Here is a 26,684-nt window from a genome sequence, read left to right as displayed (position 1 = left end):
GTATTTCAAGCCCTAAAAGAAAACAACCTCCAACCAAGACTGATGTAGCCTGCAAACCTCTCTTTCAAAATGGATGGGGAAATAAGATATTTCCATGACAAAGAACACCCGAGAAACTTCAGGAACACCAAATTAGCACTAAAAGGAATTCTAAACAATATCTTAGAAAAAGACAATGAAGGTCTCACAACACCATGAGGCCCAACATAGCAAATCAAATAGGCAAGGCAAGAAACTAAAAGGAGAGGGCAAAAAGTTAAAAAGAGTCAACAAAAGGCCAATAACATGACAATCATAAGTTCATATCAGTTATAACGATCAATGTCAATGGCCTCAACTCACCAATCAAGAGAAATAAACTGGCAGAATGGATAAAGAAGCAAACTCCAACAATATGTTCTATACAAGAAACACACCTAGTGCAAAGACTGAAAGTGAAAAGATGGAAAATGATTCTCCATGTGACAGGAGCCCAGAAAAAAGCAGGGGCAGCAATCTTATTCACAGACAAAGTAAATTTCAAACCAAAACTGATTAAAAGAGATAAAAAAGGCCACTACATCCCTGTAAAGGGGAAGAGATGACAATCATAAACATACATGCACCAAATATTAATGCCCCCAACTATATAAAAGAAATATCAAGAAATATGAAAAACCAAATTAGCACTAATACAATTGTACTGGGGGAATCTAAATACCCACTTTCACGAGAAGACAGATCATCTAGGCAAAAAAATCAATAATGAAATACTAGAACTGAAGCAAACTTTTGAACGCATGGACTTATTAGACATCTATGGAGTGTTCCACCCCACAAAACCAGAATATATATTCTGTTTGGCTGCATATGGGTCATTCTCCAAGATAGACCACATGCTACCACACAGAACAGGTTTGAATAAATGTAAAAGAATCAAAGTTATTCCCTGTATATTATCAGATCATAGTGTAATTAAGCTGGAGAGCAATAGCATAAGAAATCGTAGGTACTTCACAAACACACATAAAAATTGAACAACACTCTCCTGAACAATCAATGGATCACAGAAGAAATTAAGAAGAAATCAGACAGTTTTTACAAATAAATGAAAATGTTAATACAACATACAGGGATCTATGGGACACAATGAAAGCAGTTCTACATGGAAAATTCATAGCACTGAATGCCCACACTAGGAAAACAGAGTGAGCTCAAATAAACAACCTAATGATGAATCTAGACTGCTAGAAAAATAAGAGCAAGAAAACCCAAAGCTCAAACAATATAGGAAATTATAAAGAGCAGAAATCAATGCAATGGAAACTAAGAAAATGATACAAAAAATAAATCAATTGAAGAGCTGGTTTTTTGAAAAAATAAATAAAATTGATAAACTCTTAGCAAACCTGATCAAACAAAGGAAAGAAAAGGCTCAGATCCATGGAATTAGGAATGAAAAAGGTGAAGTCACAACAGATCCAACAGAAATCCAGAGGCTAGTCAATACCTACTTTGAGAACCTGTACTCTAGTAAAATGGAAAACACAGAAGAAATGGACAGATTTCTAGATACTTATGAATTACCAAAGTTGAACAAACAAGATAAAAACATTTTAAACACCCCATTTACAATCAGTGAAATTCAAAATGAAATTAAAAATTTACCAACAAAGAAAAGCCCAGGTCCTGATGGATTCACTGCTGAATTTTATAAGACATTTAGAGAAGAACCATTGTCATTACTCCTTAAACTTTTCAATGAAATTGAAAGGGAAGCAATACTTCCAAATTCATTCCTGGAAGCAAGTATCACTTTGATTCCCAATTCAGGGAAACACACAACTGAAAAAGAGAACTACAGGCCAATCTACCTAATGAATATAGATGTAGAAATCCTTAATAAGATACCAGCAAACAGGATACGGAGGATCATCAAGAAGTTATACATCCTGACCAAGTCGGATTTATTCCAGGGATGCAAGGATAGTTCAACATATGTAAGTCCATAAATGTAATACACTATAATAACAAAGTCAAGGACAAAAACCATATGATACTCTCGATAGATGCAGAAAAACATTTGACAAAATTCAACATCAATTCATAATAAAAATCCATGCAAAAAATTGGAATAGATTGTCTATAGCTCAACTTAATAAAGGCTATCTATTAGAAACCAACAGCCAACATCATATTAAATGACCAAAAACTGAAAACCTTCACATTAAAATCAGGAACAACACAAAGATGCCCATTATCACCACTCCTCTTTGATATAGTTCTGGAAACATTAGCCATAGCAATTAGACAAGAGAAAGAAATAAAAGCAATAAAGATAGGAAAGGAAGAAGTTAAATTGTTATTATTTGCTAATGATATGATACTCTACATTGAAGACCCAAGAAACTCTACCAAAAGACTTCTAGACTTAATTGACACTTTTAGCAAAGTAGCTGGATACAAGGTCAACACCCAAAAATTAATAGCCTTCTTGTATAAGAATAACAGACTCACTGAAAGAGAAATTAGGGAAACAATTCCTTTCACAATAGCATCCAAAGAAAAAAAATGAAGTACTTTGGAATCAATCTAACAAAACAAGCAAAAGATCTATACTCTGAAAACTACAGTACTCTGAAGAAAGAGATAGAAAAGGCTATACGAAAATGGAAAGATATAGCCTGCTCTTTGGTAGGAAAAATCAACATAGTGAAAATGGCCATACTACCAGAACTGTTATACAGATTCAATGCAATGCCAATTGAAATTCCAACACTATATTTCACAGCACTAGAAAAAAGAATCCAAAAATTCATTTGGAACCATAAGAGACCTAGAAAAGCAAAAGCTGTCATGGGCAACCGACACATGGCAGTGGTTATAACAATTCCCAATTTGAAACTATACTACAAAGCCACTGTGATGAAAACAGTATGGTACTGGCAAAGAAACAGACATGAGGATCAGTGGAAAGGTTTGGAAGACACAAAAACAACTTCAGATGTACTGAGCTACTTCATCTTTGACAAAGGAGCTGACCATCCCCACTGGAGGAAAGATTGCCTCTTTAATAAATGGTGTTGGAAAACCTGGATTTCAACCTGCCAAAGATTAAAACTGGACCCTTATCTTTCACCATGCACTAAATTAAAATCCAAGTGGATTAAAGATCTAAATAGTAAAACAGAAACATTAAACTTGCTGGAAGATAAGTTAGGCAGAACTCTTGAAGACATTGGCATAGAAAAAGCCTTTAGAAACAAACACTCAGTAGCACGGGAACTAACACAAAGAATCAACAACTGGGATCTCATCTTATTAACAAGCTTCTGCACTGCAAAAGAAACCATCAACAGAACTAAGAGACAACCTACAATGTGGGAAAAAATTTTTACCAGCTGCTCCTCTGACAAAGGACTATTATCTAGAATATATAAAGAACTCAAAACAATCAGCCCCCCAAATATAAGGACCCAATTCAAAAATTGGCATCTGAAACGAACAGACATTTCTCAGACAAAGAAGTAAAAGCAGTAAGTAAATATATGAAAAAATGTTCCACATCACTGATCATTGGAGAGATGCAGATGAAAACAACACTGAGATTCCACCTCACCCCACAAAGAATGGCTGCTATCAATAAATCACTCAATAACAAATGTTGGAAGGGTTGTGGGGAGAAAGGAACCCTTCTCCATTGTTGGTGGGAGTGCAGATTAGTGCAACCACTATGGGAATCAGTATGAGGATACTTCAAAGAGCTGAGAGTAGAGGTTCCATTTGACTGAGCCATCCCTGTGCTGGGTATCTTTCCAAAAGAATTAGATGAATCATATCACAGTGATATATGCACACCTATATTTATAGGTTTGTAATAGCTAAAACTTGGAAACAGCCCATTTGCCCATCAGTTTGAAACTGGATAAAGAAGATGTGGTTTTCTATAAAATGAAATACTACTTAGCCATAAAGAATGAGAAATTAGATTCATTCATAGGAAATTGGATTCATATTGAGGTTATACTCCTAAGTGAAACAAATAAGTCACACATGTATAAACACTGAATAGTTTCTCTGGTGTGAAATACTATAATAGTACATAAGATCGTAATGAAATAATTGTCAATATGAAATAGGAAGGAAGGGGCTAAAGATGTAGGGAAAGTGGAAAGCGTGGGGGAAAGGTAATAAGGGAAACGAAAAAATGTGAGAAAATGATGGAAATAAAGTGTATGTAAAGCAGGAAGGGAGGAGGGGTTGAAGGGAGGGCAGGGAGAAGGGAAAGAAATGAGAGCCAAGACCTGTTATGTAAAGGTACAAGATCCCAATAATGAATGCAACTGTACTGTATACCTAAAGCGTACCAATAAAGTCAATTAAAAAAATAAAATAAGGAGTAAAACTGGAAAGCCCTGTGAAAATTTCCATGTTTTCATACAGTAATAATCAGTTTCTCTTCTGGAAGTCATATATTGTACAAAATAAAATTCTATGGGTCTTGGCAAATTAAAAGTTGCTGTTAATATTATATTTTCCCTTTTGTCTAGACACTAGACAGAGATGTCTTCTTGCAGCCCATTCTGCTATTGACACACAGATTCTGTTCCTAAGATCTCTGTGCAAATTGTGAGCTGCTTAAAGATGCTATCTATTAAGCACTAGGGCACTGGAAACACACCTGAACTTGAATCCCCTAATTACTATCTGTGTGACCTTGAAGGTAGTTATTTCAATGCTCTTAACTTCCATATTTTTAGTTATAGTTTCCTTTTAGCTGAATGCTTATGAATCACACAGTTAAGAAATACTGAGGAATCGGGCTTACCAAGAAGGGACCCTGGGTGCTTTGGAGGATCTTTTAGGAGTTACCAACCATTTTTTAAGCCTTTAAATAATGTATCAATGAGCTCCTGCTTGTTTTCTATCTCTGCATAGTTTGCCACAAGGTTCAAGTTTTCAGGAAAAATGTGATTGGCCTGTACAGTTCCGGTGGATGTGCTACCCTCTTCGACAGTTTTACTAAAGCTTAAAGAGTTGCTTCATGGACAGTACTGCTTACTAAGGGATGGACAGAGTGAAGAATTCAACACACGCATGATGAGCTGATGGGAAGAGAGATAGATGGTCCCACGGTCCAAAGCTTCATGTCTCTTAGTACAGTGGGATAAAGCTCCCTGGCCACTCTATGGCAGGGAACTTGCTGATGCAATCTCTACATGGCCAGCCTCCTTCTGAACACAGCAGAGTGACAACAGTGGACAGTGGGTGACGATGGACAGTGGGTGTGAACGGCTACTAGAAATGGAGTACAGTGCATATATATAATGAAACACCTGTGGTAGTGACTTGTCTGCCCTCTTAGCTGAGAAAAAGGCTCACAACTTCTCCTCTCCCAGAAAACACTATGTCTGCAACTCCTAGTCCAAGAAATTCCTAGTACTTTGGAAGTAGCTGAATTCAGGAGTCAGCGGGATTCTCTCTTTTTCCCAGTACAGCCTGTTTGGAGCAAGGCATGCTCCAGCTGTGAGTACTTCCACTCTGAGGAGCCTCATGGGGACTGTGGGTGGCAGTGCCTCCTACACGAGTGGCTGTCTGAGCTCCTGCCCAGGCTGGAGGAAGCCACTTCAGAGAACACCACCACTACCACTGATAAATGGAATCAGAAGGGCCTGGCTTTGGCCCAGACTGTTCCTAAGCACTTTTTGCCAAGTTCCATTCTTAAGGGTACATTCCTCCTGCGGTGGCTTTGAGGAATAACTGAGGGCCTCTCACCTGGGCAGCCATTTGTTCAGTTCTAGCTCTCCTCTTGGTGTTAGAAATTTTAGGGAGCTGAAGGAGGCATTCAGGCAGAAGAGAGAGTCAATGGGGTTCCTTACAGGGCCCGTCTCTGTGCTCCTCCTAGCTCCTCTTTGCCAAATAAGGTTGCATCACTTTTCAGTTTAGTCTCTGAAAAGAATTCAGAATCTCAGAATGCGTTAAGAATAGATGAACAGGGTCTGGGATAGCTCAGTGCTGCCGTGCCTGCCTGGCAAGCACAGGTCCTGAGTTTGATTCCCGGTACCAAAAAAACAGGAAGGAAAAAAGTAGATGAAATTTATGGTTTTCTTGCAACGTTTTCAGATGCATTTCTATCACTTAGGAAAATTAATAAACATAAATATATGCAGTAAATGAGTGTACGAAGACAGTGAGGAAATGCTGAAATGGTGCTCCAAAATTCATCTAATTACAGTATTAGTTGAAATTTGGAAGGCTACTTCTCTTCCTCGGGCCTCACTTTGAGCATTTGCAATAAAGTCAGGTGAACAAGAAGGTGATGACTTAAAGAGTAACTATAAGCTGATATACAAAGAAATCTAAAAAAGATTTAAGCCTCTAGAAGGTGGAAGCACATTTTGGCCAGAGATATCTACATACAATTATGCATGACATGCTTTTTAAACTTCCCTGTTGAGTTGTGGACCCAATAATTTGTATTCTATTTTTCTTTTTTTTTTTGTGGTTTGGCATTTTCACAATAAAGCAAGAAGGATATAAGATTGCTATTGTGCATAATTTTGCTTTTGTTGTCAAGGTGATTTACAAAAAGTGTGTGGTAATGAAAGGCAATGGTGAGATTTCAGATCAAAGCTCAAACCTTAAAACAGTTAAACACCAACATTCATCTTCTCAACTACGAAAATAAAATAATAATACCACATAAGGTGTCTGTGAGGAGTGGAGATAAACATATAAAAAGACCTTATGTGAAGTTGCCTTGTGGGCAGAAGTGGAGACCCTTCTTTCTAGTCTTTATATTCACATTTTCCTAATACCATTCAATCCCTTGGGATGCCTGGGAGAAAACGAAAGGGCTACTTTCTGCTGGTCTTGGCCAGCTGGTGTGCCTGCTGTTGCTATTGATCCTTCTACTATGTGACTGCTAACATTAAATGTACCCCTGAATAACTGGGAGCATTGCATAGTGTGCTCTCAATTGGTTGGAGAAACAGTAGGAGCCATACTTTGGATCTTTAAAAAAATTGCAATTAAAAGAAACAGAAACAAATTTCTGTAGGGAGAGTGGAACAGGAAGCCATGAAGAGATAAAATGAAGTTGGCATATGGCTTCAAAACCAACTCTGTGACAAGATTCCTTCTTCCTAATTGAAAGCCGGGAGGGCTCACAGTAATGTGAAAGACTTTAGAACCAGTCTGTCTATGTTTGAACGCTGACTTCTCTCATTTAATAACGGTGTGATTTTAAACACATTACTTAACGTATCTTTGCCCTATTATCTTCACTTGTGTATGGGTGCCAGTTAAAGCCTGCTGTGCCAATCCTACACATCAGCATTTTTAAAGTGCTTAGAATAGTACCAACTACAGGCAAACACTACACAAGATACATGGTCAGATGGCAGAATCTTTATTCAAAAATACAGATGTTTAAGGAGAAACTGTAGGTTATTATTCATGGGTTTGGGAGACAACTTTCCTACCATTAATCATTAGTAATGAATCCAGATGTTGCTTAGGTCTTCTTTTCCAGAGATTTTGTAACTTTGTCTTAGTGCCCTAGGAGTCTATAGTTAGACTAAGTCTTCTGCCTCCTTGACCTTTGACCATATTTTTATTATAAAAAAGACATTTAACTGTGCCTTAAGCTTGTTTCTATCTATGTAAAAAGAAGTTAAAAGGTAAACATCACACCATAGTGTGGTAGCTCCCCCGGAGGCAAGAACCCAGACTCCTACAACTCAGATCCACCTTACATGTCTCATTCCAAGTCACCACATTCCCCACAGCACTGCTAGAGGGGCTCATGTCACATAGCAGTTGGAGAACAGAAAAAGATTGTTTTTAAAAGTTAAAGGAAAACAAAGCCCATGTTAATCCTCTTTAAAGAATTTTGGCTGATCTTCCAGAAAATAATTCTGCCTCTTATCTAGTTGGACGAAATTTAATCTCAAGATCTCACTTATGTACAAAACAAGCCTGAAAATAGTCTTTTGGAACAGCACCTTGTTGAGGCATGGGTACTGGAGGTCACTGGTCACCTTTGCAATAGGACTCATGCCTCTGATTGTCACTGCTCCCAAATAGGCTCAGATTCACATTCAGCCTAAGTTACACGTCCCTCCCTAGCTTTTAGAATAATGATATTTTTACAGCCTTAGTGAATGTTGCCATGGGATTAGAATCTGAGGATCAGAGTTAAATCGTTTGGCTACTTAAACTTATGTCCTTTGGCTACTGCTTATGTCCCAACAACACCGTTTTCCCATGAAGCTCCTGTATCCTTCCAAAAAGTTGTTCGTTTGTTTTATAAAGACAGAGCTTCCAACCTATACATTTTCTGCTCTGTAAAAACCCCTAGACACATACTATGCAGCTCCTGCTGTTTCTATTCAACTACTTGAGAGACCGGTGTGTAAATCAGCCAGTTAGAAAGCTGAAGGCCAAGAATGAGGATTACAACTAATCATAAGTGTCTGCTACGTGTTAAGAGCTTTTGTCACATAACTTTTAATCTTTGTTAAAGAGACCTCTGTGATCTCATTACTACCAAAAGGAAATTCAGGCTTAAGACTAGAGTAAACAATAATTTTATTTAAACAGTACTTTACATTTTTGTGGGTCATACATTCATTCATATATGTGTTATTTCCTTCAATGTACCATTATGCTTTCACATTAGTTCAATGATAGCATAAATGAAAAGCCTAGGCTTTGATCTGGGTCAAATAGTCAGATAAGCATTATGCTTTGGGTGATTTTCCATCCAAATCTCTCTTCTAGGACAGATAGAGCCACTTCCCTCAACTCTCCCTCAAAATGCAATCATTTCCAGCTTCCTTCTCTTCTAGAGACATTAGTGTTTGCCAGTAGCATTCTTGAAAGATAGCACTCAGACTTGAATCTCATTCCTAGATGTGGTTCATCCAGCAAAAATGAAACACAGCACAAATCTTGATAGATAAGACTTTTAAGTGTACACAATCACATCTAGAGGAAGTGTGTGCATGTTTGTGTGCACACGTGCCAGGTAGACTATAGAATAAGCTTTGAAATTTTGAAAGAGCATGGGTTGTACAGTTTAAAGATGTTTCTATTTAGTGGACTAAAAAAAAGTATCTGCAGATATCTGCTACCAGGTAGAACAGAGTTAGCAATATCTCTGTTGCTATTACTGACTTTGCACAGCTGTTAACTTTTATATGGAAAACTTTACCACTTACTGTGCTAATACACAGCATTGATTTATAACACATAGTATTTATTCCCTATAACAATTGTATTATTTAGGAGTTATTACTTCTATAAAAATCTAAAAAAGTAACTAAAATTTAGAGAGGTTGACAACCTGCTTAGAAAGTATCAACAGTGAAAATCAAACCCATTGCTCTGCTGACAAAACTGATAGCAATGAGATGACTGGATATTTGCCCACTCCTAATGCTTCCAAAGGCCTCAATTTTTCATTTGTAAGATAAATTGTTTGAATCATAGGACCCATACAATTAGCACCATGCCAGAGGCTGATTCTGAGAGCTGATGCTTGTATTTTTCAGTTTTGTGACCCTGTTGGAAGTACAGACAGCATTGAAAATAAAATTACGTAAATTAAACATTTTACATTACAGTCAATAAAAATATTCAAAACTCAATACTTATTAGTTATTTTTCTCCATTCACTGTTACCTGTGCCCTTTGGGCTCTTTACACCTGAGGAATGTGTGTAGTGGAAACTCCAGTTGCAACGTGATTTTCCTTATTCACTTCACTCATTGTCAAAAGTTTTATCAGTTCTGTTGAGGCTATGACAGGAACAATTTGCCAAGAGCTGCGTTAATCAGAACCTCTCACTGCCTGCATAGGAGACTGAAGAAGTGTTAGACCTAAAAGCATTCAGCAGTATGTGGCAGACCTCCATCGCCCTCATAATGTTCTTATTTATAGTCTCCTGTTGCACTGTCTCAAAGCAACCTTAGCTCTTAATGTCCTGCAAAGTGATATATATGTGAACTAATTATTAACTGAAGTATCCAACAGCAGAAACTTTAACAAATTCCATCTAAAATTGAGAAACAAGATCCTAAGACTGGTAACATGGGGCCAGGGATTTAGCTCAGTGGTTCCAGTGCCCGCCTTGCAAGTGCAAGGATCCAAGTTTGATACCTGGCACACACACACACACACACACACACAGACTGCTAAAATGACTTTACATAATACCTAAAGTATGCTCACCCCCTCTCACACACACATATTCTCTCCCTTTCTGTTGGTCTGTTTGTCTCTGTCTCTGTGTCTATGTCTCTCTCTCTCCCTCTCTCTGGAATCCAGCAATGGAATAAACATGCTTTATCTAATTAATCATCTTAAACCACCCTCTATACACATAAACTATCACCCACTATAAATCAGTATTTTGGCGATATTCCACATGTATGGTTCTTCTGGTAGATTTCAGAACATTTTGAAAAAGAGATCTGATAAACCAATGAATATCTTTAAGAAGGAGTTTGACAACATTTGATTTATGCTAAGTGATTCTATATGATTTTGAGTGATATTCAGAAAGCGTGAGCTTCAAAAACTGCTTGAAAGTTGACTGTTGACTTTTACTGACCATTTAAAAATATATTTTAAAAATTTAAAAAATGGAAAAAGAAAGTTCTCAAGCAGTTGCACCTTGTTCTTTATGCATTTTAAAGAATCCACTCAAAGCTAGTGCATTTTAACATAGAAACCAAGACTTTACGCCTTGCCTAACTTCTAGTTTAAGTTTGCTTTCGAAGCAATCCATATTTCTTCCTGGAGAAGAAAGTGTAGAGTGTGAGATTGAGGAGGAACTTTGCAGCACTTCTGTTGGGAAAGCGATGAGGCTCTGAACTACAGGAAAGGGCTGGTGGAGTGGAGGAGGGACAGCTCCATATCAGAGAGGTAGTTTTTGAACGGAGCAGATAGGACTTATAGGTGAGGTTGAGAAGGAGATGGCCCGGAGCTCCAAGGTCACGGTGGCTCCTCACACCTGTGACCTCTGCCTCCTCTTCACTGACATCAGCCACCTCCAGCCTTACTGCCTCCCTCCCTGCTTTTTCCACAGCGGAGCCACCACCTGCCCTCCTGAAACTCAGGAAATGGCAGCCTTTGGGGAGAAAGAAGCCCCGAGGCAGCAGATGTACCCTAGCCCGCTCCCGTGTGATGGATCTCCCAGCATGCCCCGCAGAGAGGCCCTGGCCGCTCTCTGAGCTTTCGACCTCCTTGGTCTCCAGTTTACCCCACTTGGTTTGGAAAACTGACTTTTCTTTTTCCTAAATCCGAACTAAGGGGTATGTAGATTACTTACCCTCCATGAATTGTTTTTCTATGAGATAGAGAATAGGAGATACATTTTTAAAAAAATTTTTGGAGTATGCTGAAATTAAAAGTTCCATTCTTTTTCGATAGGTAAAGTCAAAGTGGAGCCTCGTTTTTATATTCATAAACGTATTTACACAGCTGAGCAGCATGCCAGATATGTAACACAGAAGATAAACATTGCCTCTCAGATCACGAGGAGGCAAAGTCTCTGTTGCCACTGATTATATATTCTATATTGGACACAAAAGGGGACGGGAAAACGCCACACAAAGTAGTAAAATAATAGATAGTCATGATTCATTGGAAGAGAATATTCAGGGTGTGAATGTGGACCGGCTTTCCATAAAGTTATAAGGAACCTCTCTGTAGAAATAATAGTTAAGATTAGAATGAAAAATGAGAACGTAACTGCAACCTGGAAAAAAAAACCAAACATGATTAAAATGCTATGCGAATAGTCCAGCATTAATCAGCACTGACTAGGAACAAAGGTAAAACTTTTAGTTATCCTTTCCACATTCCTGTGGAAAGCCAGTGAGGAAATAAGAAACTGTGGATTTTTAACATGTCTTGTGGTAGTGGCTCTCCAGCTTTTTTAAAAAAGAAACTCTAGTCTTCTTGTAGATAAAGCACAGGTGGCCCACTAGAGAGACTGCAGGAGTGTTGGGCAACACCTTCCGTAAAGGGTGAGACGGTAATGATTTAGGCTCTGTGTACCCTCACCAGCAGTGTGTCTGCTCCTTCCCTTAGCTGGGGTAGCACAAACTAGCCACAGATAGCACATAATCTGGTGAGCCAGCCTGTGTCCCAACCACATTTCATTTATGGACCCAAGATATGAGTTGGTGCATGTCACAGATATTATTCTTCTTTGAATATTATCTTAAGCATTTTAAAAGGTAAATCCTCTTTTTTACCCAGGGGCCTTACATAGACAGTGGCCTGTATTTTGCCTGCAGGCCATAGTTTGGAGACCTTTCCTCTATAGCAGTGTGGGTAGAACTGTGAATTCCTAAGCAGACTGCCTGGGTTTGTTTCCAAACTGCTCTGCTTTTCAGTGATATGATTACAGCATGAGGTCAGAGAAAGTGTACTTTGATTCTACTTCTGTATTTTTCTTATCTTTTTCATGGTCAATTTCTTTTTTAAAACATAACCTCTTTTCCTTCTCTGCAGCAAATTATGTTTTGTCAAAGTGGATTTCACCACATTCACCCATCCCTAGTTCTTGCCCCCAATCATGTTTCCTTGCTTTCTCTGCCACTTGCATGAAGAGGTGGAACAGCTGGGCAACCCTTGTGAGTGAATCCTTGAAACCTAGAGTACTACAGAAAAGGTGCTTTGAGACTCAACAGTCAGGTAACACAGAACAATAGAATTTCTCCCTCTTTCTTTTCCGGGACACTTGCTGTGGATCCTGGAGTTCACTTTGAGAAGTATATGATGATTTTTACTTTCTGTCAAGGGCTTTCATTAGACTTTCCCAAAGTAGATCTGGTCATTGGCACAAGAAGAGAGACGTCTATATGAATTATGCAACTAGAGTACAAGGTACATGGCCAGATAGCTGGGAGCTTAACCTGAGATGTGTACATAGTTTCATGGGAGGCTTTGACAGTAATTTAAGATCTTGGACCAAGTCTGGAGGGCATTGTATGGACAATGGAGAGTTTTATTCACAGGGTTTCTGTGGTAGAGGGATCAACCTGGTTAGAATAGAAGGAAGTGACTATGGCTTGAGGGACCTGATTAGGTACCATAATATACTCTAGATGAAGATTGGAAGGAGGACAGTGGTAGTGGATCTGGATAGAGGCAAGAATGAAGAGCGATCCCAGACACCCACTGGGAAGGAGGCCCTGACTGCTTTAGCTAATGGACAAAGATCAAAGCCGTTGATATTTTTGTATCTTCTACCACTATCTTGTTTTGAGAACAGATCCCTGTGGTATGGAACTGAGCTGATGGCTCCTGGTTTGTATTTCATGATATTTCCTTTATCTCCTGTTAATACTCTGTGCTGTTCCCATGTGTTTCATCTCCTGCTTTGGGCAGACCCTGGGGAACCGTTCCTTGAAAGCTGATGCCACAGATAAGCTCACAGCTGGTCTGATACTGGTGGAAAGGTGTCCTTTGTGGTCCCCACAGTGAAACACCTGCCTCTGGCCACAGAGCAGGCTTCTGCCGGGGCCATGGGAACCCCGAGTCTGAGCACCCCCTCAGCTGTTATCTTGACACAATCATTGTGTTTGGGGTTTTCAATTTGGGAGATTAAATCTTTACATGCCTGAATGGAAAGATCTAGTCCTTGTAATTTTTCACCTATATAATTTCTCAGCTGTATTAGTGTTTAACCTGTTGTATTTATGTCCCAACTGTAATTTAGGAAACTACTTAGAAAATGCCAGTTACAAAGGAAAGCTCTGTCAAATTACCTCTAAGAACAGCTATCTGAGCAAGTGTACTGACCTGTGGCAAAACTGATCATTTCAGTCAATTAGATTTTGAGGCCAAGCACTTTTCACTGGTCTGAAACAGAGAAAGAAAGCATTTGGAAGCTAGAATCAATCAGCTATAGTCTAACTGTAGATCAAGAGGAAGAAAAATAGAAAACATATTTATATTTTCTTTTCATAGGTGAGAATCCAAAGAAGGTCATTTGAGTTGCATTATTGTGTCCGCCTCATTTTACATAATGTAAATCACCTCTTAAAAGTATGCCTAAAAGTCCTTTGAGATAGAAATTAGGGCCAGAGAATTAAAAGGCCCACATGGGAAGGGCTGAATAAAAATGGCCCAGCAGGAAGTGAGAGAGGCCTGGGAAGCAAACACAAGCAGGGGGGTCAGAGAAGTTTCTCTTAGGAAGATATTGCTCACTTTGGACTCAGGAAGCACTGAATTGAAATACTGCAGGAGGCACCTAATTCTGAAATTTTAAAAAAATTGCTTTCTTTTTAAAGGTTTCCTTTATCCAATCCAATACTAGTTTATCATATTTGGAGATTCTAAGTGGTAAAGAAAAAGCACCCCCCACCGCCATAGGCAATTGAAAGTCAGAATATTATTACTAAGAGTAAAGTAAGACTAAAGAACACCGGGAGGGGCCAGGGATTTAGCTCAGTGGTTCAGTGGTGTGCCTTGCAAGCGTGAGGACCTGAGTTCAATCCCTGTTACCAAAAAAAAAAAGAACACCAGGAGAATTCTTTTTTTTTTTACAACCCATGCTTTTCATTTTTTCAAATTCAAAAATCTTTTAAAATAGTTTCTCACTTTTAAGAAAAAAACCTCTATAGATAATAAAGAGAAGACATCCACCAGAACAAGATTTGGCTATCCTGAGCCCTAACTGCTATGGTAACTTTGCCCACCCAGGAGTAATCTGCTTTCAGGCACAACCTTGGGACTCACTCAAGAGGAGATGTTTGTATGAATCGTTTCCCCGAAGCCATCTGCTTTGAGAGCATTGCGATTCCTCTCCCCTCCACCTTCTCTGCAGTCATCCACACCTTTGGCCTGACACTTGGGAACAGTCACACTTCTTACACAGTCCAGCAGAAGGAGCAGGGGGTGGGGTTTTATTTCTGCTTCTTGTATCATCACTCATGGCCAAACATCCTAAGATAAGGACAGAAGCTAAGGAAGCATCAGGAAAGTAGAATCCACACCAGGGAGAGATATGGAGATGACTTAATACAGCAGCCTGGTGAGAGTAGTGCACACAAACAGGAGATGGTGAGGCAACCAAAATCATCCACAGCAAGAAGATTCTTAGAGAGACAGTGGGAGAGGTGGTGTGTCAGCGCCTACAGGGAAGCAAGCATGCTGGGGCTACCACATGGGTGCTTGGACCAAAGAGGGTGGCTGGGAAGGATTTAATTTCAGAATTAACTTCAGAAGAGATGGCAGCCCCTGTTAGAGATAGCGCTTGAGGAAGAGCATGAGGGCGCAATGGCCTGGTTTCCTCCTGCTTCCAACTTTCTATTTCTCCTCAGTGCTACCAATGCCAAGCCCACCTGGCAGGTTCACTGATAAAGCCTCCCCCACAAAGGCACCCCTCCACCCCTGGGCCCACAGGTGAACAGGAAAGAAAGACCCGAGTCACTGGCATGGAAAGTTACTCATCTGGTGAACAGCCTGCCCTCCTCTGTCGGAGCTGAAAGCCCTGTGATGCCTCTCTAACCCACCTTGTGAGAATGTAATAGGAGGCCATTTCAATTTCTAGTGGGAGAATAAAAATCTAAACTTTTAAGAGGACACAGAAAAAAATGTTTCAAGGATTTAAAATGTTAGCAAATGATAATTCCATTTTTAGGAAAATAGCAAGTCGTAAATATGCATACAGACTGAGGTACAAAAATGTGTATCTTGATGTTTATAATATTGAATTTTGGAAGCACCTAAAGTAGATGTGATATATTCATGGATTTTGAAAAATATATAATTTCTGACTTCAAGGATATCTTTTTCATTCAAGACAGTGTGCACTGAAAGAACATAAAAATATGATGAAATGCTATAGAGATCAAGGTGATAATGGGGGCAGTAAGCAAAAGCTTTTACTTGGGCTTTCTAGATATGTAATACGTAGTGCGTACATTACGAAGAATATGGTGATTCTGGGGAAATATATATGTATATTTTTAAATTCTTTTAGCTAGAAGAAGGGGATGAATTAATCTGTTTTCAGATTTTTCCAAGTTAACTCAAAAAATAAAAAAAGAAAAACACTGGGGTTGGGAGGTTGGATGCTTAGAAATAGATTAGTAAGAGGTGACATGAAAATCATTAGCATCCAAGCGATCGTGCATTCATAACAGTTCTGGTTTTGATGCTGACGGTGTCCTTGTTCAAGGCCTTTGCTCCAGTTTTCTGTGTTGAATAATGAAAATCAGAGATGGTGTATATGCACCATGGCCGAGTACTTTGACAAATTAATAAGTAGATTCTCCGAGGATCTGAGACTGTACATGTCATTGATTCTCTAGCCCAGCTGGCTTATATCCTTGGTGTTTGCCTCATGGAAAACTAGGCACAGTCAACTTCAGACTTATTGGAATTATGCTTCAAACTTACTCTAGCTATTAAAGTTAGATTCCAGTGACCCTCCTCTGTCTACCCCAAAATATTCTACATGCTTTATCTTCCATAGTCCAAAATGCATTATCCTAGGATCAAAACAGGCCACATTTTGAAATCTAGCTCACTGCTGTGTAGTGGTTTGATCTTCTGCAATCATCTTAACTCCCTGATGAATTAAAGTGAATAACACAAGTGAGGAGTTGTGGAAACATTTTAAACCATAGTAAGTATGTAATAAGATTTAGTGTGCTTCACTCTGCTCCTTATTTTCTGACACACTTCAGGCAAATGAGTTATAAACTCACTGTACAAAATATCTAGCTCATTCACTTCTTCCTATCTCTCTTCACTCTATTCTGTTCTCCTGGAATGTCCATTTCTGTCCTTTCTGTACCCTCAAGCTGTAGCTTCCTCCACAAAAACTTACCCAGATCACCAAAATAGAAAAGACATCTGAAAAATGCCAATAGAGCTTTCTGTTTTAGCCTGATGAAGGCATCAAGCCCTTCAGCTATCTAATTTGTTTGTGTTTGTTTCTCTTCCACTCAGTATCCTTCCTATGTCCCATCTGAGGTCCAAACCAAAAACAATGTTAATATAGAAAAAGAATATACTTGCAATTAGACAGACATACCTGGGTTTGGATTTCAACACAGAGCAAATCTTTGAGACATTTTTGCTACATGCCACTGAAGAGAATGTTTCCTTTTTGGCAGGTTGGGACCACTAGCAAGAATGAAAGCAATGCCCCTAGACAAAGGAATAACTATCCTAGCACCAGCCTCAAACTGGAATATTTTCAAGTATATTCCTTTTTCTTGCTTAGCAAGCACTAAGCTTCCTGCTTCTGGTTTGGATCTGAAATGGAAGCTCTCAAATACCAACAGGAAGGCCATACTTGTGGTCTCCCTCCCTCACTGAAACCTGAAGCACTGGAATTTGATATGTCATTTTCCCAAGGGATTTCCAACTGTGATCCCCAGACCAGAGGTAAGGCAATGGGTGCCATAGGATCCACAGTCATTCTCTCTCTCTTTTACTTTTAAAAGATTCTGACATTATCTTGCCAATTATGGGTTCAATAATTAAAAAGAGTTCCAGTGGGGAATGGTGAGTTTTTAAATCTAGGATAGCAACTTTCATTGACTGGAGTCACATTAATGGATTTCTATGTATAGGGAAGAGAAGAAACAAGATCTATCTATCTATTAATTTATTTATTTACAGATATTGAGTATCCTCAATATAAAAATCAATGTCCTCAAGGGCATTTTCTAAAGAGGGAAACTGGTGTTGGGCTAATCATAAACTAGGAGCTTTTGCTATGTGAACTTTGTTACTTTTTACAACAGTCCCTTGGTGGTAAGATTGCCTTACTTTACAGTTAATAAAACTTAAGTTTGAGATGTTTTGCACCTTTCACAGGAAATATAGTTAATATGTATGAGTTGAGATTCAACTCCTTTGAACCTTTCACTGCTGATGGACATTTGGATGGTTTCCAGTTCCATGTTATTAGAAAAAAATTTGTCATGACTTTTGTTATTTTCTTCTGTGTATATAAGCAATGTTTCTATGTGGTGTACACAGGTAGAATTTTTGAGTCATGCTGTGTGTACAATTAAGCTGTATGTCACATTACTAGTGATAACAGTTTTCCCTCTATCATATATAATTTGAATTACTGTCCCAAATTCTCTTTCCCAAAGACAGCCACAACATCTCCCATCCCATATGCTTTTTAACCATTTAAAAGTTTAAATGGAAAATGGTTAAATATGGGATGGCCAAAAATTTCATTTTTCATTGATTTTTGAAAGATAACATAAAATATAAAAATTGCACTTTATTGTATTTATCCAATACAAGAATGACACCTTCCCAAGCAATGCTCAGGACAGTCTGTCTGTAAACAAACGTGCTCCCTAAGTGGCCCTTGGGGTGACCTGTAACACTGACACTTCAGAAAAGTGACATTGTCTAGACCTCTTCTTGCTGAAAGTAACCTGGGCCTCCCTGACTCCCCAGACAGGGACCATTCAATAGAAACTTTTGCAGTGACAAAAATGCTCTCCCTGCATTAGTCAATACAGTAACATTTTAGGCATTGAAACATGGCTAGGATGTTCATACAGCCACATGTTAATGGTATTTAATTTAAATTAAAATAGACAAATTGTGTAGGGATCATCATATTGGACAGTGCATTCCTAGATCAACAGAAGTAGTGGAATTAGCATTATGTAATCTTAGAAGCTTTAATCTAAAGCTGTTAAAATGCTTTAGAGTCTGCCTTGTTCTCTTGGAACATGGCACTGTGCTATGGAGAGTCTCCTCTAGAAAATAACCTAGGAGCATAGCTCATGGGCTGAGTTTCCAGGGAGCAGGAATACACAGCTCACCATCCCTGTGCGGGAGCTCTCTGGAAAGCTCCTGTTGAAGCTGTTGAAGCTGATGCTGAAGGAGTGCAAACAAGCCGGCTCTGCAGAGCCTGCCCCAACCGCAGACTCTCGTAAGTGGAATAAAAGCTTTCGATTCTTTTAAGGCACAAAGGTACAACGTTCAGCCACACATTTACTTGGACTGCGATATCTCAGAAATGTCTTTCCTATTCATCTCACTTAGAAAGGGTGCTGATTCTGGTTACACAACAAACAACCAACCATATGGGCTAGGAGAAACCTTAAGTGTTAGGGAATCCAACTGAAATTTCTGGTAATAAAGACCACAGCACCAATGGTTTCTTCTATTTGACCTAGGTTACAGTGATATTTTTACCCAAACTTGACATTGCCTGCATTGCCCAGATAAGCTGGAAATAGTACTAGATTAAAGGAAAATGTATCTTAGGTGATTGATCATATGGTGTCTCTATAATGGAAGATAACTTTAAAATGTGAGATTAAAATGGAGTGGCAATAACTCATTCTATGGTTAAGTAGGCAATCCAGAATATGTCTGTATTAACTGTGTGGATTACTACAAAAATGGATGCACGGCTGTGAGCATTGATTGTGCTGTCAGGTTGAATAAGAAATGGCTAATGAGTTGGTTTAGCAGGGTTCTGGGTGTGGATGATGGACTTGCTGAAGACAGAAGAACCACCCTGGGTGTGGGCGACACCAACCATTAGCCCTGCGGGCTGGGTGGAATAAGAAGGAAAGCAGGAAGTCCGATTTCTGCTACTGCAGAGGGGCTCCTCTTCACCATTGTCTTCAGACACTGTCTCCAGACTTCCAGGCAGCCAGCACTTTCAGTTTCCTGACACAGACTCTCACGGACTCTGCAGCCAGCTCGAGGCCTTCAGCTTCTGCATGCATCTTTGGGTCTCCAGTGCACAGATGGTCCTTTTGCCTTCTTCCCCACCTGACTGCTGATGGCCAGTACTGATACAATGATACTGTAAAATTTTATCAAGAATCCATGGATTCTCAAGAATGAAGCTGTTAATGTTGGTTTGATAAACTATCCTGAAACGTTTTCCTTTTACACATAGTTTGCTAGACTATATGTCAGTTTTAATAGTGTTAGTGTGAGAAGAGATTTTCTTAAAGGGCAGTCAAATATTGTTCAGAGATTTTTGTGTAAAACAGGATGAACAAATGTGCTTTGGTTTATGTAACTGGTTCTCCAGCAGTTTAGAAGTTTTCCACTGTGCACTGCATGAAAGGAGAACATCCCAGGAGACCACCGTCTCTCTTGCCTAAATTTGGTACTTAAAGATCATCCTTTGATGCTTTTCCTTTGGTGAAGATACACACATGCCTTTCCTGGAAAGTGTGTTATGCCTCTTCCTACGTTGAATATGTGCCCCTCAACCCTGATGCCATAACCCTTGTCTAATTGACCATTAAATTGTTTCTACATTCAACTCCCTAATCCTTTATAGAAAGGTTGCTCACTGACATTCCGGTTGCAGGAGGTGGAATGGGCACTACCTGAAACTACAAAACAAATACATTTTATATTTTATTTGCATAGTCACCTAGGGCGGCACTACAGAGGTTTCCAAAGGTTGTATCTATATACTGGTCTTCTCTTATATACCTTCTTCCCATGTAATACAGTTAACATAGTTTCTAAATAGCAGAAGCCATCATTTTTGTACGATATTAACCCTACCACCTCAATTCAATATGTAAGCTCTTTCAACGGCTCCAGATTTTTCTGAAAATAATACATAAATTTGTGTTGAGACCTAAAGACCTGTGGTTGGTCTTCTTTTCCTATTTCAGTCTGCCTTACTCTTTGGCTTCTGTACTGCAGTCACATTTCTTCTTCTACCCGTGTCTTGGTGGGGTAATGACCCCTCCCAAAGATGAGTCCTTTAGGTGTCTTTGCTCTGCTCGGAATGCTCCTGTGCTCACTGAGGGGTTCGTTTTTTTCTTATTCTTCGACTCTGAGATCTGTTCTCCTCTCCTCAGCGCAGCGAAAATCTGACACGCTCTTCAAAGAAGCCTTCCCATCACCTAACTCTTCTCTTTTCCCGTTCAAATTGTCACCACTGATCAGTAACTGCGCCATTTATTCATTTCTGTCATCAGGTCTTTTACTAAAATGAAAGCAAGTGAACACCTGGAGCTTATCTCTACAGCGTATGACGCATCAGCTAAGTCTGTGTGAAACAAATGATTGAAAGAACGCGTGCATTTTAATTGTGAGTTAAAGAAAAAGGAACAGTGGATATGTACAATTGTAGAAAGAAGGCCGAATTGCCTCTAACTTTACACTTACAGATGGGTGTAATAGAGTGCATAGCCTTGTGAAAATTAAGTGGAAAATTTCATACAAAGTGCCTTATTTCTAAGATTTTAATAAATGTTAGTTGTCATTTGCTTGTTACTCTTATTTTTGTCTTTAAAACATTCCATTTTATTGCACTTTCTACTTCGATTCTATTTTGTTTTCCTTTAGGTTTATTTTTTGATTGCTGAATATATTCTACTAGAAAATTTAGTGCTAAATGGGTATTAGAACAAAAAGAGAAAGTTGGCCAATTACACAGTCGTTGATGCAATGATCAAACCAATCAGTTACTCAGGAAAAGAACCATTGTTTTTGAACTTTATATGCACTAGTATTTTTATATGGTAGGGGGATATTTATTGTTCAATGTGTTGGAGTTTTGTAAAACAGAAAGTGAAAGGAGTTTTTAGTTTCTTTCTGGTTGTGAAAGATTTCTGGTTATTTCTCTCAAGCTTTCCCAGTGAACTCTAGAAGTTAAGAAAATTATGCAAGATTATACTTCCTGTGGAAATAGAGATGTTGGCCAATCTTTTATTAATTTTGGAGAAAATGATGTATCGATTGATTGTTTTGCATTTGTTTTCCCATGTTGAGGAAGGATGTTGCAATTTTGTTGCAAAATTTTCTGTTTTCATGTTAAAGCCCAAATTTGTGTGTGTGTGAAATTTGGTATAATTTGTTAAAGTTGACAAAGAATTCAATTAGGAAGAAAATTTTCAAATGGGAAGGGGAAGGAGAAGGAGGAGGGGAAAGGGAAGGAAGAGAAAATGAAAAAGAATAGAAGAAAACAATGGAAATAAAGCTTTTGTAAATTAGGAAGGCAGGAAGGGTTGAAGGAGGGAAGGGGAAGGGAAAAAAGAAGAATCAAGATACACCATGTATAGATAACAAATTCCTTATAATGACTATAATGGTTATGTATTTCAAAAGTGTACCTGATACCATTAATAAAAAAATGCATTCACTTATCTAGCATCAAGTAAGGGACACAGAAAATACCAAAAAGATTTGTAAACGACGGATACTTGCTGAAATAAAGGGATCATGACTATGAAATAAACGATACAAAATGGGACAAAGATGCCAGTGCAAGACATGAAGGCAGCAGTTCAGGTGTCTTCTATGAAATTCATGGTAAATCTGTGGGCAATTTGTCATTTGATTCTGGTTGTTCTCAGAATAGTTTCTATGTTTTCTTATACCTTGCAGTTTCGTCTCAGCATTCATGGGTATATATGACTTGTAAACTTTGCTTAGTGTATGTTGTGATTTTTGCATTATTATTTGATTTGTCTCCAGAGAGTATAGTAATTAATAAAAAATTATGGTCTCTTCAGGAGCCACTTTGTCAAGGCAAGAGGACATTTTCAATGACCCAGTCTTTTATACTTTCAAACCAAAAACATGCAAACAAAATAAACAGAACAAAGAAGCCAATCCCCCCAACCCAAATAAAATTATTATCAAATATGTAAAATATAATTTTCTGAGTTAGAAATTTCCGAAAGCATAGACTGAAAGAGTTCATAGTGTTTTAGGTAAAATTAACAAAATCAAGGCTGTTGAGGCATATTTTAGGGAAGAGTAGAGTTGAAAAAACAACGGAAACAAAGATAACTCTAAATGAACACAGGGAGGTAGGACAAGAGGAAACAAATTATATTTCAGGGAACACAAATCAATCAGTCCTGAGCTTTTCCAGAAAACCATGAGATCGCAAAGGGTAACAATTTTAATTCAAGAACTTTAACTCAAATCCATATGGGATTGTGGGTGTGTGTTTGTTAAAGCAACAGAAAGATGCTACCAGACATCTAAAGATTCAGAAAGTTTCTCTCAGGAAATATATGAAAACATACTTGTAGATAATGCCCAGCCAAGTAGGATTTATCTTGATGTCTCAAAAGATCTAGGGCTAAGATCTGCTCCTCCACTTTTGAGTTGAGATCCATAAGGGTCTCTTTCCCATCAGTTCCCAAGCTTATGTGTCGCGTATGCTTCCCATACTCAGGAACATCTGCTGGATAGAATTTTTTGAAAGTGAACAATCTGAGCCCCTCCTTGTGTTCACTGTCATCTGGCCTAGTGCTGGCCACATAATACGTAGTCAGAAAAAGCGAGATGAACAACAGATCATATGAACGATCATCAATATGCTTACCTGTGTTAGACGCATTTGTTAAAAGCATAAAGAGAACTGAGGAAAATGAGTGAGCCCTTTTGAGAAAAATATATTAATTTAGATATAATACTAAATAAGCTGCAGAAGGTGGAAATAAACATATTAGAATAAACAGCTATCCATACTGGGAAATTTAAGAAATGCATGAGAAAACACTTTGCTTAACCTTATGAAAACAAATTATAAACCTTGAGCATACAGCATAATATTCTAGAAAATGTATGAAATGTAGTGAAAAGTATTAAGCTAGTCAAAAACCATCTAAAAATCACGAATAATGGTTCATTTCAGAAAAAAATGTAACATCGAAGAAATGCTATTTAAATTGCTTAAAGTATAAAGGTAAAGTAGAACCTTGTAAAATGGTTTTTGCAAAACAGCTAATTCTTGCTGCAAAATTTAGCAAAAACAACAAAGTAAAATGCAAGCACAAGTAGATTTTATGCATGGTTATTGAGGCAAGACTTCTACATTGTGTAGTAAGTAAAATAAAGAGTGTATTGAAAGACAGAGGGATTCTATTCAGATGTGCATTCAAGAAATTTAATATGTCAATGAGTTTTCCATGTTAATTATAGGTCAAATGAGAAAAGTATATTACTGAGAAAAGCAAATGCCACTCTTGAATATATAGTCACAATATAGACTAATAATATTTAGCTAGCAACCTAATAGTGAAACACAAACAAATGTTCCCTTTAGATTAAGAAAGATGGCAAAAATACTGATTATCACAAATTACTTAACATACTGTGGAAAATTCTTCAATGGACTGTGGAAAGATAAATTAATATGAGGTTTAAATGTTTAAAAGAAAACTGGCAGCTATTTTCAAATATGTGGAAATTTCCCGAATTCTGGAAAATCCAAAAGAATTAACTGGGAAAGTCATGAAAAATAATTTAGTAAGAAGAATTTAGAAATTAATATTTAAAATCCAGTAACATATATTTATATTATTTAAGGAGAAAGACATTAAACAAAAGCCTTAAAGGAGGAAATGAATGCTACAAATGGAACTGAATAGAAGTGCATTACATTTGTATTAAATTTTAAAATGTTCTCATGGGCTATAGAAAGAACTTTTAAAAAAACCTTTGAGACTGACCCAGAAAACATAAAATACTATTTGAATTAATGAGAATGAATGCCCATTTTTAGGCAAGTTAATGCAAGATTGTAAAGATGCTAATGTATCCTACATTAATCTATAAATTGAATATGCTTCCAATAAATTTACCAATAGAATAGTTTTTATGAAGCTAGACATGTTGAATCTACAGTTCAAATAAGGTACTGCCAGGAAATTTTTTTAAAAAGGAAGATAAAGAAACAGAGTAAATTAATACATACATTATGAAACTTTCATAAGTAATAGAATTTAATATTGGTGTGTGAATAAAAATTTCATAGATACACAGTGAAACCTTGAATGAGACTCAAATAGTATGTATATTCAGGTTATGATCATGTCAGTACTTCAGATCTGTGAGCTAAAGGCAGAGTGTTCAATAAATGGTATTGGGACACGATACTGAGAAAAATAAATATTACTTATGCAAAAAATGTGATCTACATGGATCAAGATTCAAAATTAAAATAGGACTAGATCTTTTTTTCTGGTAACCTTGCAATAGTAAGCACATTTTAAGCAAGATACATAATTTCAAATTCCTCAGAAATTGATAAATATTGGTTCATAAACTTTGTAATATGTTTATCATGAAATATAAAATCAGTTTCTACAATTTATAAAATATCTATGGCATATATAATGAACACAGAGCCAAGATCCTTAAATTTGTCTTGTAAATAAAATATACTAGCTCAATAGAAATATGAACAAGGTTTTATAGAAGAAATAAATACTAATGGTGTTTTAACATAAATGTATTTAGCTTCCTTCAAAATCAGAGAAATACATAGAAGAAAACAAAAGGTATTCTTACCTTACATCAGAATGGTGAGACACTGCATGGGTGAGACTTGAAATGATTCTCCATCCAGACCACGCTAGGCACATTACTTGCTATAGCCTTTGATTGGCAGGGTACTTCAGCAACGTCCACCAGTATTCGAAATACACGATTGCTCGCAGCATATCTAACAAATGCACTTTCATCCTATGGACAAACAGCACCTGCACAGAAGAGTCATACTCCATCAGCGCTATGGCCCTGTTGGTGATAAGAGGGGGATGTACAGGACACATGGAAGTGGACCAATAAGGAACTGCTTTGGTGCACTATGGCTGGGGTCCCCGACTCTTAGGCCATTGGCCAGTACTGTGAGGGACCAGCCTGCAGAGTGGCAGGTACACAAGGGAGCAAAGCTTCATCTCCAATTACAGCTGCTCCCTGTGCCCGGCCTTACCGCCTGAGCTTCACTTCCTGTCAGACCAACAGTGGTGGTGTTACATTTTCACAGGCACATGAACCTTACCATGAACTGCCCGTGCGAGGCGGTCTAGGTTGCACACCCTTTGTATCCTCTAGAAAACATCTCCTGCTCCCACCACTAGTTCATGGAAAAATTATCTTCCACAGAACTGGACCCTGGTGCCAAAAAGCTTGGAGACAGCTACATCATAAAGCATATCCACAATATAGGAAGCTTGAGAGACTTATTTGGAATAAGCGTCATTACTGAAAAACAGCAAGATGCAGTACAACTCATTTGTTTTGTTTTTTTTTTCCCTCATTGAGTTTATTGGTACATTTTAGATATATGGTACAGTTACATTCATTATTGGGATCTTGCACCTTTGCATGACAGGTCTTGGTTCTCATTTTTTCCACTTGTCCCTGCCCTCCCTTCACCCCCTCCTCCCCTCCCCATTTACAAACACTTTACTTCCATTTTTTCATTTTCTCCTATTTTTTTCTTTTCCCTTAGTACCTTTCCACTACCTTTCCTACTTTCCCTACACCTTTAGCCCTTTTCTTCCTATTTCACATTGTCAATTATCTCATTAGGATCTTATATACTATTATAGTTTTTCATACCAGAGAAACTATTCGGTATTTACACACGTGTGACATTTATTTCACTTAGGAGTATATCCTCAATATGTATCCATTTTCCTATGAATGAATCTAATTTCTCATTCTTTATGGCTGAGTACAGCTCATTTCACTGGACGTACAAAAACTATCTGTAAAAATTTACACAGTGGACACGAAAGACAACTCCCCCACCTAAAAGAACCTTGGCACCTGTGATTGCTCTGGAAAAGGGGGGTCAGGGTATGTTGGAAAGTTCAATGTCACCTTACAGCTGTCTTCATTGCTTGAAATATTTACCAAGCAGTTTTTAAGAATATACTTAATAAAAAGAAATTCCACCT

This window comes from Fukomys damarensis, unplaced genomic scaffold (assembly GCF_012274545.1).
Source record: "Fukomys damarensis isolate Sample0158 unplaced genomic scaffold, DMR_v1.0_HiC HiC_scaffold_5, whole genome shotgun sequence".
Classification (NCBI taxonomy): Eukaryota; Metazoa; Chordata; class Mammalia; order Rodentia; family Bathyergidae; genus Fukomys; species Fukomys damarensis.
This window is presented reverse-complemented; position numbering follows the sequence as displayed.